We start from the raw sequence: 12,227 nt of genomic DNA, 5'->3' as shown, positions 1-12,227 counted from the left end.
CTGAATCACTCAAGAGGCTTAAATACAATTTACTTCTTTCCCTAAGGTTGATGGAAATTGCAATACAGAGTACTAAGCATAATTTTCTACAAAAAATAAATTCTCACTTCAGCAACTATATTCCCTTCTAGGCTCCTAGCATGTTATAAAATATGTCTACAGTTTAGAGTACACTTTAGAGAGTACATTAAAATGCACCCTCACGTTTTATATACAGGGATGGAGACACATTTGATGAATGAAGAATTCACCATTCATCCTCTGATATGTTCTAATTCTAACAAGCAAAGAGCTGGCAGACCAGACTCTTCTACTTGAGTCAACCTGTGACAGGAGCAGTACCAGGTCAACTCTTGTGACTATAACAGATTAAGGCTTTGGGACACTGCAATTTCCATAACAGCATAAAATCACAGCCATTCAGGTATCTCTCAATGTTATGTAAAATATGTAATAATAATAATTTTATCTCATATTTTAGCAATTTTCATATTAATAGTATTTCGCTGTTGAAAACAATACAAGCAGTACTCTACGGTTTTCTAGCCATTATTAGATAATAATAATATTTTTTAATAAAAACTCACTTTAAAACTAAACAGGTCGGCAAAGCCTGAGTCCTGTCGTCTCGCCTTCCTCCCATACAGCATGAGCTTCACCACTCGCTCCACCTTCTCTACCAACTACCGGTCCCTGGGCTCTGTCCAGGCGCCCAGCTACGGCGCCCGGCCGGTCAGCAGCGCGGCCAGTGTCTATGCAGGCGCCGGGGGTTCTGGTTCCCGGATCTCCGTGTCCCGCTCCACAAGCTTCCGGGGCGGCATGGGGTCCAGGGGCCTGGCCTCAGGCATGGCAGGGGATCTGGCAGGAATGGGAGGCATCCAGAACAAGAAGGAGACCATGCAAAGCCTGAACGACCGCCTGGCCTCTTACCTGGACAGAGTGAGGAGCCTGGAGACCGAGATCCGGAGGCTGGAGAGCAAAATCTGGGAGCACTTGGAGAAGAAGCGACCCCAGGTCAGAGACTGGAGCCATTACTTCAACATCATGGAGGACCTGAGGGCTCAGATCTTCGCAAATACTGTGGACAATGCCCGCATCGTTCTGCAGATTGACAATGCCCGTCTTGCTGCTGATGACTTTAGAGTCAAGTATGAGACAGAGCTGGCCATGCGCCAGTCTGTGGAGAACGACATCCATGGGCTCCGCAAGGTCATTGATGACATCAATGTCACTCGACTGCAGCTGGAGACAGAGATCGAGACTCTCAAGGAGGAGCTGCTCTTCATGAAGAAGAACCACGAAGAGGAAGTAAAAGGCCTACAAGCCCAGATTGCCAGCTCTGGGTTGACCGTGGAGGTAGATGCCCCCAAATCTCAGGACCTCACCAAGATCATGGCAGACATCCGGGCCCAATATGACGAGCTGGCTCGGAAGAACCGAGAGGAGCTAGACAAGTACTGGTCTCAGCAGATTGAGGAGAGCACCACAGTGGTCACCACACAGTCCACCGAGGTTGGAGCTGCTGAGACGACGCTCACAGAGCTGAGACGTACAGTCCAGTCCTTGGAGATCGACCTAGACTCCATGAGAAATCTGAAGGTCAGCTTGGAGAACAGCCTGAGGGAGGTGGAGGCCCGCTACGCCCTACAGATGGAGCAGCTCAACAGGATCCTGCTGCACCTGGAGTCAGAGCTGGCACAGACCCGAGCAGAGGGACAGTGACAGGCCCAGGAGTATGAGGCCCTGCTGAACATCAAGGTCAAGCTGGAAGCTGAGATCGCCACCTACCGCCGCCTGCTGGAAGATGGCGAGGAATTCAATCTTGGTGATGCCTCGGACAGCAGCAACTCCATGCAAACCATCCAAAAGACCACCACCCGCCGGATAGTGGATGGCAAAGTGGTGTCTGAGACCAAGGACACCAAAGTTCTGAGGCATTAAGCCAGCAGAAGCAGGGTACCCTTTGGGGAGCAGGAGGCCAATAAAAAGTTCAGAGTTAAAAAAAAAAAAATACTAAACAATTGGTGATTACAGTAAATACAATTGAACACAAATTATAATTTATTATGGCAATAATCTTACTAGTTCTTTGCAACATGCAAGACAAAAAAAGGCTAGTTTCTCTGAAAACATTTATATTAAGAATTAAAACTTAATTGTAAGTTATTCAGGGTAAGTAAATTAATTAATTAATGAGAATGCTGTATATCTGTGTGCCAGTTTTTCTGCTGTAGGTAGGTTCCATGATTTAATAGTAATTTGCATTTAAATGTGTTGTTCTCTTTCATTCTTAAACTACTATTACTTTGTTATTTCAAAGAACAACATTAAAATTATTCATAGAACTTCATCTTAATTTTTCATCAGATTGCATCAATATTCACAAATTAAAATTTATTTATTTGTTGAAAATAATCAGTCTTTTAAATGTAGGTGAAATATGGAAAGCTGTGCCTTCCATATGTTCAATATATGTTAAATGACCTTTGCTAAAATAACTTGTTAAATTCATTACAGAGAACTCTTAGAATGACCATAAATATATCTTATTCTAAAGCCAATTAACTTATCAAATATGAATAATTCAATTTAGTGTAATTTAAATATTGGCAAACACTGTAATATTTTCAGAAAAACATGTAAAAATGCAGAAAATAATCAAATTTAAATATAGTTGAGCTCAATCAAGTGGTGAAGTAATCAGTAAAGATATCACAGAATTTCATCTTTTAAAATTCTTTGGCATTAATCTAGAATGTCTTCTACTTCACAAATAAAGATAACACCTTATTATGGTATTAAGGGAAAGGATAGAGTTCAGGCAAAATCTAAACAAAGCGGTATTTTGATAGGTACAATACATGATTGGGCTGTGTGAAAACGTAGCACATCATACCTTGGCTGAGAAGTATACTCATTAAGAAATTACAAAGTAAGCTAGTTATAGAATACTGGGTTTAGAAACTCCTTTTTTAAATCTTTAAACATGGTCTAGAAATTGACAGCTTTTCTCTGTCAAAGTGTTTCACATCCTCCATGTAACTGTATGATACTCCATTCTTACTCATTTTACTTTAAACAAATTTCTATCTGTCTATAATTTGAGAAACCAGTTTCAGTACTATGTCTTTCTTATTAATTGACAATAACAGTTTTCTCAGGTAAACACAGAACATGACCTTAAAGGAAGTTACCCAGGAATTAGGTAAGGACATCACTTGAACTCTAGAGACTTGGACTGTGCTGCCAACCTCATTTACAGCCTTTTAAAGGGGCTGAATGTTATAATTACCCTTGTGTCTCTAGAATTCACTCCTTGACCAATTTCTTTTAATAAGCAACCTCAATCAACTGTGAAAATAAATTCAAATTTGCTTAGCATGGAAAACCCAATTATCTTGGAAAGTATAATATTACTCTTATGAAAAAAAAATGTCTTTACCATGAGAATGCTTGTAATTGGGTATAAATGATGAAAGAAATGAACACAGCCTCTTTCATTTAAACTCAAATGATCTGTTCCTGAAATTCCATGTCCTACATTAAAAGAATAACTGAGAATGTATGTCCCATTATTTCTAATAAGACCCTATTGTAGTGTATTGCCTATTAACCCAATGCCGTCTGACAATTTCTTAAAACTTAATTAAACCACAGGACATACTTAGGTATAAATAATAAACTGTCATAGTACGATAAAATGGGGAAAATTTTGTTGATCACTGAAAATATTGCTTCTTGATAACCAAAGTGCTAACATTGTAGTTAGCAATATTGTCATTAGTGCTAATATTGTGGTTAGTAGTAAGTTAATATTGTCAGCTCAACAGCTGAGAGGATAGCTATTGATACTTAAAAGATGTTTTTCAATGCATATGATTCCAATTTTTACAAGTTACATTTTGTATATGACATTTATTTTGTTATGCAACTCATATTGAGTTTTGGGAATGGAATTATATATTTTTCTGATCTGGCTTAAGATGTTATCTTGAGAGAGTTATATTCTATGAAATGTGGCTATTACACACAAAATATTAGGTAAGGGTTTCACATGATCTCAAAAGAGTTGGACTGTGCTGTCAAGGAGAGGTTTTGGAGATATTCTAAGGAGGACATTCATGTTACGTATTTTTTTAACTGAGGATGATTTTTAAAAAATAATTTGGCATGTTAGGATATCTAGTTGATTAGTTTCTTAATTCTAATTTACCTTTTTAATTTCTAATTTATGTATGAAACAATATTGAAAATTTAAAGAAAATCATTTATAATTTAATATATCCAATTTAGAGAAGTCATATTTTGGAAAATTTACTTTTTAGACAAACAATATATGTCCTTAACTATTTAATATAGTTTAATACATAACAAAATTTAATTAACTTAAAGAATTATTTATGGGTTACATTTCCAAACAGAATAGTATAATTTGTTTGTAAGATAGACTCAAAAACTAATAGAAATATATTCTTAATTTTTTATATATAAAATACTTATAAGTTGAATAATAATTCCACAATACAAGTAGCCACATACATGTTTATTAAAAACAAAGGCCACCATAAAGAAAACCTAAAGCTCATATTGATGGGAATTAGGGAAAATAATGTTTTCTAGATTTTTATCTAGAGATTCTAATTTTTTTAAGAAGTTTAAAATTATCTTATTAAATTAAAAACTTTGGTTCTCTTTGCCTCTCATCTGATGGCTCAAAGTTTGTTATTCCAAGGCATGATACTGACACTTTCTGTGTTCCCTGTATTACAATCAATTGTAGAAGACTACTTTAAAATGGTGACCCAGTTTTGAAGAGGAGGTTGATACGGTTTGGCTGTGTTCCTACCCCAACCTCTTCTTGAATTGTAGCTCCCATAGTCTCCATATGTTGTGGGAGGAACCTGTTGTGAGGCAATTGAATCACAAGGACAGATTTTTCCCATGCCGTTCTCATGATAGTGAACAAGTTTCATGAGCTCTGATGGTTTTATAAAGAAGAGTATTCCTGCACATGCTGTCTTGCCTGCCACCATGTAAGACATGCCTTTGATTCTCCTTCACCTTCCACCATGATTGTGAGACTTCCCCAGCCATGTGGAACTGTGAATCCATTAAACCTCTCTACTTTATAAATTACCCAATCTCAGGTATGTATTTATTAGGAGCATGAGAACAGACTAATGCAGAGGTGTTTTATGTAGTTATATTACAAACATAAAAGAAAAATAGTAAGAAAACGTAGCACTTTGATATGCTCAAGATACTTATTTTGGAAAGTTAAGTTACTAGTCATACACTATGCTGAAACATAAAACTTAAGGGTTATATAAAACATGTACTCTTGAAGCTGATTCAGCAGGCTGGTATTAGCATAAAGTAGTTTGGATGAGAGATATTTACTAAAACCTATTTTCTACTCCTGAGCCAGCAGATGATAAGAAGGCTGCTGCTGAAGCTTTATTTTTGTTTGGCTTTGTTTTGATTTTGATTTTTGAAGCTTTGTTTTTGGTCTTGCAATTGGTGGGAGTGCAAACAAAAATTGCTTTTCATCATTTGGCAGCAGCTGCTCAGCCAATTTATAAACTTTGGAAAGAGGCTTAACTTTAAGGAATCTTCCATTGTATCAGATTGTGGTAAAATATGCATTTCAATGTTTTAACACAATTAAATGAGTTTCAGTATACCAAATTAAAAAGAGAAAATATTGCTATATTGTGCACGACCTTACATGATAATAAAGTAGAATTTCTGTATGGCTTGTTAGTTAACATTCTGATTATTCAAGATTATGAATAATACATTTATTTGATTAACATAATGTTTTAAAAGATTACTTTCAACTCACTTCAAGGATTCCCAAATGCTAGTGTGAACTGTTAGTATAGAATATTGTAGAATACTTGTCCTATTCTGTAGGAGCTGGCAAACTGTTTTTGGTAAAGTTTAGATAGTAAATATTTTAGACTTTATCAGCCATCTAATATCTGATGTAAGTATTTAACTCTGGTGTTGTATTGCAAAGGAAACCATAGACAATATGTAAATGTATATTCCAATAAAACTATGTACAATAATAGACAAGAGACCTGAATTAGCTTGCAGGCCACATGTTGCTGATCAGAATCTTGGAAAACAATCAGGAAGTCATTATAATAAATGTATTCTCTGACTTCCTGGAACTTCAAAATGAGATGTTTGTAAGCGTCACACTAGAAGAGCTTTACTGAATATAAAACACTTGGCCCACTCTTTTAGTAGATTTCTTAGAACCAGATTTATACTCTCAAAAGACGTTAAAAGTTGTGAGAAATGTTATACAATCTCTCACATATTCTCTGTGAGAATGTTATTTTACAATTTATTTCCAAGGGGAAACTCTTTTGAGAGAAAAAAAATCAGAAAAAATATCAGACAGCACTCAAAGTATAAATTAGCAAAGGTTCAGGACAACCAAATGTGTAGTTATTCTTCTTAAAGTAAATTGATCTTTTACTTAGACCACCAAAGGATTTTTTTTCTTTTTATTTAAAATCCAACCAGTTTACTAAAATATTTTAATTCTGGGTTAATTTTTCCTGGAATTCAATGTATTTTATTTTTTAAGTATGTACACTGATATTCTCTATTATTTTATAAAGTACTTTTTGAATTGTTGTTTTGAATATTTAGTTTTGGTTATCTTTTGCAGGGATTTTAATATGAATATGTTGCTGCTTCACTGAAGTCTTATATAGCGATTGCTTTTAAAAATTTGTTTTTATCTTTTTGTGATTCATTCTGATCATAATTTTTATTATAAAGCTTACATTCTTTTCTGCACATTTTTAGCATCTATTTATCATTTTGTTCTTTGTAGCTTAGCCTTCACTTTTCAATTACTTTGTATTTTCTTCTATTTCTTTCAAAATTTAACCAGTTCTACCAGGTTCAACATTTCTTTAGCCACAGTCTTATGTTATCTATGTTATCTGGCCATATTTTCTGTATGCTTGTGGAATTTCATCCTGTTTTCTGATTTTCTTTATTTTTTTTTTGAAATATTAAGATAATAAAAACTGGTGTATATTTGGCTGATACATTTCCTGTGTCACATTTTTCTTAGGTGAATTTGTCATCGTCAGAGATATTTTGCTGCCTTTATTTAGTTATCCCCCCTTTATCCTCTGGATGTTATTTGTATTAATAGTATATTTGATTGCAATATTCCCTAGGCTTTTTTTATCACTTATATCTAAGGTGGATCTTCCTATTAAGCAATGACAAGTCCTGAGAAGTGAGTAAAAGAACAGTGCCATTTGTGCCATCTCTTGGCCATCAAATGGGCTCTTTGCATAGCTAAAATAAGGAACAGGTTCTTTGCAAATGGTTTCTGTGTGGCCAAACCACCTCTGATTCTCTCAGGACAGACTACAACTAATGATAGCTTCTACTTAAGGCCTGGAAATTGCCTGGGTTGTTCATGATTGTCCAATGAAGAGACAGTAAGGATGCTATGCCCACTTTCAAAGGATGGACCTTCTCTTTAATAAGTGGTAGTTTCTTAAACGTACCATCTCCATGCTCCCTAGGAACCTGATCCCCATCTCCATCTCTAACCCAAACACATCTCTATTTTGCCTACTACTCTACCCTGTTTGTTTGTTGTCACCACTGTTCATACCGGTTTTCATTCAATGTTGGGCCATCTCCTGCTGGACGTGAATATTTGACATAATTTCTAAGATCTGTTTCATACTTTCCCTGACCATTCCCACCAAACGTCCTTTACCTCTTCAGTTTTTGCTGTTGATTATGATGTATTTAGTTATTGGTCATATACATATAGAGTACATAAATTTGTTAGCTTTTTTAAAAATGTGTTTTAAATGAATTTGCATTTTTGGTTTATTTTAAATCTCTTCATTGTAATCTCTGACTTTGAGGACAATTAGTGGCTCAATTTGGATCTAGGATGTTGCCATGCACATATCAAAAATATGAGGCATTGCTTTTTATATCCCAGAAACCAATAGTATACTATTACATCTACCGTATGCTACATTATTTTCACGTTCTAGCATCTCTAAAATATGGGTGCCTTTTACATTTAGTGAAATCTTAAAATTATAATTGCAAGCATTTAAAAAAATATTGTCATAAAACACAATAATTTTTTAGAGTATATGTATTCAATTCAATATAATATAATAAAAAGAAAATGTGTAACTTTTCACTAATATTAAATAAATGAATGGTTTAGTTTCATTGAACCTCATCAAAACACTTTTATTAGAGTTTGGAAGCTATGAATTCTCATATTTGGGCAAGGTGTGGTGGCTCACATCTGTAATCCCAGCACTTTGGGAGGCCAAGGTGGGCGTATCGCTGGAGTCTAGCAGTTCCAGACAAACCCGGGCAACATGACAAAGCCCTGTCTCTACCATAAATAGAAAAATTAGCCAGGCATGGTTGCATACACCTGTAATCCCAGCTACTGGAGAGGCTGAGGTGGGAGGATGGCTTGAGCCTGGGAGACTTAGGTTGCAGTGAGCCAAGATCGTGCCACTGCACTCCAGCCTGGGAGTGAAATAATAATAATAAAGCCAAAAAATAAAAAATAAAAAAGCTCATATTTAAGAGTTTAGTTAAAAAAAAACTGTGCAGTTTAAATAATCCTGATAACTATTACAGTTAGAGGATATTTCCTGGAAATATGAAAACAAAATCATTTAACTTTAAATTCACTACTATAGGGAGAGACTAAATCTATGCCTATTTTTTCAAACAGTAATAGTTAAGGAATTAAATGGATAAGACATAATGCTTCGTTCTATCAGGAAGATGAAGTTTACTTTTCTGAAATATACGGAATGAAATAAATGACACTTTACTAAGTCAGAAAATGATCGGAAAATATGAGCATAAAAACCACTGATATCAAGACAAAATATTCTTCAAACAGTACAAGCCAAATTTGTATAAAAGGTGCACACACACACACACAGACACACACGTAATCACTTAAATGAAAATAAGAATAAAAGAAAAAAAAGAAAAATGCAATTCAATAGTCAGGCATAGTGGCAGGCGCTTGTAATCCCAGTTACTCGAGGTGGGGGTGGTGGGGGAAGCAGGGGAGCTAAGGCAGGGGAAACACCTGAACCCGGGAGGTGGAGGTTGCAGTGAGCTGAGATAGCGCGACTGCACTCCGGCCTGGGCGACAGAGCAAAAACTCCGTCTCAATAAAAAGAAAAAATACAATTCAAAATGTCTACTTACCTGGAGATTAAAGAAAGGGACATAGATAAGTAGAGACTTAAACCACTTTTTTTTTCTTCTTTTTTTGCCCAGGGTGGAGTGCAGTGGCAGGAACATGACTCACTACAGCCTGGACTTCAAAAGCTTAAGTGATCCTCCCACCTCAGTCCCCTGAATAGCTGGGAATAGAGGCGGGTACCACCACAACCTGATAATTTTTAATTTTTTTGTAGAGATATGGTCTCCCTATGTTTCCCAGGCTGGTCTCAAACTCCTGGGCTCAACAAATCTTCTTGTCTTGGCCTCTCAAAGTGCTGGAATTACAAGTGTGAACCACCTTGTCTGCTTACGCCTAAACCAGTTATGTTTTAAACAAACATTATTAAGTGTAGAGTGAAGAGTTAGAAATGATGCCATAATTTAGGATGCCATGTTTTGGCCACTGTCTGCATGCCAGCTTCCTGGGCAGCACCATTCCTCTACTCTCTGTGGCATGATCAAATTGTCCAATAATTAGTTATCAGAAAATACTATGATCTCAAATATCATAGTGTCTTTGTTTGAGCTGCATGTTCTTGAATGTTCAAACCTTCTCTCTCTTTCAGGCTGTCTAGCTGTCTAGTAAACTACTAGATATAATATATGTCTTTTGTTTCAGATCATGAATCACCTTCTCAGGGATACTTTTCCTGATACTGTCCCTGTTACCATATGGTGACACTCTCTAATTCAAGTTGCTTTGTTACATACAGTTGTCCCTTGGTATCCACATGGGTTTGGTTCCTGTACATCTCTTCTCCAACACCTACAGATACAAAAATGTGGACACTCAAGTTCCTAATATAAAATGGCATAGTATTTGCATACAACCTGCACACATTCTCCCATATACTTTAAATAAATTCTATATTGCTTATAATATATAATGCAATGTAAATGATATGTAAATAGTTGCTATCCTATATTTTAAAGTTTGTATAATTTGTATTGTATTATTAATATTATTACTGTATTTTCAGAAAACAATTGACCCTTGAACAAGGCAGAATTTAGGGGCCCAGTCAGAAATTGAATACAACTTTTATCTCCCCCAAAATGTAACTACTAATATCTTACTGTTGTCTGACAGACTTAGTAATAAAATAAGCAGTTAATTAACACATATTTTGTACATTATATATATTAAATATGATATTCTTACAATAAAGAAAGCTGGAAAAATGTGATTAACAAAATCATAAGGAAGGAAAAATACATTTACTATTCATTAGGTGGACTATTGGTTTATCATAAAGTTCTTCATCCTCATCATGTCTCGGGTTAAGTAGGCTAAGGAGGAGAAGGAAGAAGAGGAGTTTGTCTTGCTGTCTCAGGGGTGGCAGAGGTGGAAGAAAATCCAAGTATAAATGAATCTGTCCAGCTCAAACCTGTGCTTTTCAAGGGTCAATTGTATTTTCTATGTGGTTGGTTGAATCCGATATGGAGGGCCTCAATGAAACACTCAAACAGTGGTGGGTAGTGATGTGGATGAAACGTAAGATTTGAGATCCCTCACTTCCCGGCATGCCTTCTCATTTCCTTTACCTTAGGTTTTATTTGTACCTGTGCTTGGTATTTTTTTTTTCTTAAAAAGGCTGTCAAATTATTAATACAATAGCTTCAGGCCTATGACACCTAAATCTATTTTTGCCTTCAAAGAATTCTTATTTTCCTCCTAGTGCATCTTCATTGTTATTATTTAATATCTGTCTCCCAGGGAGAGTAAGAATTCTGTCTCTTTATAGTCACCATTTTTTCCTAAGGGCCTGAAACATTATCGGGCTTAACAGGAGTGTCAAGTAAACATTTACTGGATGAATGAGCATAACTGTAGATAATGATCTTTCTTCTCTTCATACACAATTTTGTATTTAGTCAAAAGTATCACAGACACAGGTATACCGCATTTCTTTTAATATATCTTCTGTAGAATTGGAGGTAAAAAAGCTTATGACTATTCAGCATAACATTGCATTAGAGATAACATTTGTTGTAAAGGCAGGATTACTCTCAGGTATCTGTATTTGTAAGCCCTTAACAACAAGTAAGATGTATTTCTTCAGAGGTCCCTTTCTTAATAGGATTTCAGGCTGCTTGTGGAAGCAGCTGAAATAAATGGCTTTTAAAAACATGTATGTCGTATTACATTAAATGGGGTTATGAATCAATATCCATGTGCTATAATATATACCCTAGCCATACAATGGAATTAATTATGGATTAAAAAGAGAAATCCATTCCTAATTTTCCCTCCATCCCACTTTCCCTTCTCCTCTTGAAAATATGAGTTTTTCAAATGACATATGAATAGAAGAATCCATTATAAGCATCCACTGTTTTGCCTGCTCTAAAGTAATTTGGTTCTGCATTAATAACTCTCACTTCACAATCTGTCATAAACTATGTTTAAATGCCTGTGCTTTTAAATGAGATTGCTTATTTTATGAAGGAATGTTTGATGGTCCATGGTTTCTGTGTTTCATCGTGTGGTGTAAAGGTATAGTACTGGACGAAACTGTAGAGAGCTCCCTCAGGTTTGTCCTCTGCACTTCCTCTCTGCATCTTCAGCTTACTACCCTCAGCTTGTTTTTGAAATCATCGATTTAAAAGCAAACACCTATCAAGGTGTCAATAAACCCAGAAACTAGTGTAAAGGCACTGTTTTATATTAACAGATAAGTCCAATTCAGTGTAATCAATTTTATATGAGAGTTAAACTTATATATAAATTTGTAGAGAGAGAAAGGCAATTTTAACTAAGACAATCAGGCTAGTTAGAAAATATTTCACAGAAAAGTGATATTTCAAATGTTTAGAAAGATAAAAATCCTGCTGTTGGAGAAATATGCAAAGCTAGCAGGGCCATTTCAGGAACAATGAGAATTTCAAAATCAATAAAGAAAATTACAAAACTGGAAATGAATGAATTAACTGACTATAAAGGGTCTTCT

The 12,227-nt window shown here is 35.5% G+C and overlaps 1 pseudogene across 1 annotated transcript; it reads left to right on the top strand.

The window, feature by feature from the left end:
- Window positions 1-607: 607 nt before the first annotated feature.
- Window positions 608-1,999, top strand: LOC126943875 (keratin, type I cytoskeletal 18-like; annotated as a pseudogene). Its single transcript, XR_007721879.1, has one exon. The product of XR_007721879.1 is annotated as a keratin, type I cytoskeletal 18-like (transcript).
- The last annotated feature ends 10,228 nt before the right edge of the window (window positions 2,000-12,227 follow it).

Source organism: Macaca thibetana, chromosome 1 (genome assembly GCF_024542745.1).
Source record: "Macaca thibetana thibetana isolate TM-01 chromosome 1, ASM2454274v1, whole genome shotgun sequence".
Classification (NCBI taxonomy): domain Eukaryota; kingdom Metazoa; phylum Chordata; class Mammalia; order Primates; family Cercopithecidae; genus Macaca; species Macaca thibetana.
The sequence above is the reverse complement of the archived record's forward strand: the minus strand, read 5'-3'. Positions and strand labels throughout refer to the sequence as shown.